At 28.6% G+C, this 810-nt stretch overlaps 1 protein-coding gene across 1 annotated transcript in view; it reads left to right on the top strand.

Moving 5' to 3' along the window:
• The window catches only part of LOC119591548 (ADP-ribosylation factor-like protein 2), a 7,835-nt gene that overhangs the window by 3,614 nt on the left and 3,411 nt on the right, over nucleotides 1–810 (top strand). The window lies entirely within an intron of this gene.

The raw sequence follows: 810 nt of genomic DNA, 5'->3' as shown, positions 1-810 counted from the left end.
ATTGTCATTTATATGTTGCCAAAAATAGAGATTTGAATTAAATACCTTGAGATGCTTTTTAGGGACTGCAAACAGCAACTGGATGTAAGAGTAATATTTATATACTCTTTTCTATCACAGAAACCACAGACACTACATGCTTGACATTAACAGGTGTTAACTAACAGCTGTTGTGGTCCAAACACCTGTGCCTATGTGTGGAGTGGCTTATGTCATTTGCATTTCTTTATAAAGGGATGGTTTCATACTATCTGAAATCCAGATGAAAACGAGATGTTTATTTCCATGCATAGAAAGGTTTCAAAGGTTAATATCTCCCCTCACAATAAAAGAAGCCAATTTTTTTGTCTTTTTAAAAATATGAGGGATTTTAAGATATTCTTTGACATTGGAGGATTGATATTATGAAATGTTTTATTAGTTATATTATATAATGCATTATCTCTATCCAGCTTAAGGAATGCTTTCTAAATTATGACACTGATCATTGCCTACAAAATCATAAAGAGTACCATAAATTACTTTTATACCCTTCATAAAACAAATTCTGTAGCATTCAACATCCAATAGGTATTTCATGTTTGAATATACTTGTTTTAAGACATTGTTTTAACTGGCCACAACAATAAAGAAAAAAAGGGATATGTTTATATTATGATCTTAATTTATTTCAATCATTAGTGAAATTATTTGGATAAACACTAAAGTTTGCACAAAGAAAGTAAAAAACTACCAATTATCAAAACTTTAATCTTTGTTATGTATCTTTGTTATAAACTAGGGATTTCATTTTCTATTAAAAAAAAAATA

Source organism: Penaeus monodon, chromosome 28, assembly GCF_015228065.2.
Source record: "Penaeus monodon isolate SGIC_2016 chromosome 28, NSTDA_Pmon_1, whole genome shotgun sequence".
NCBI lineage: Eukaryota > Metazoa > Arthropoda > Malacostraca > Decapoda > Penaeidae > Penaeus > Penaeus monodon.
This window is presented reverse-complemented; position numbering and strand designations above follow the sequence as displayed.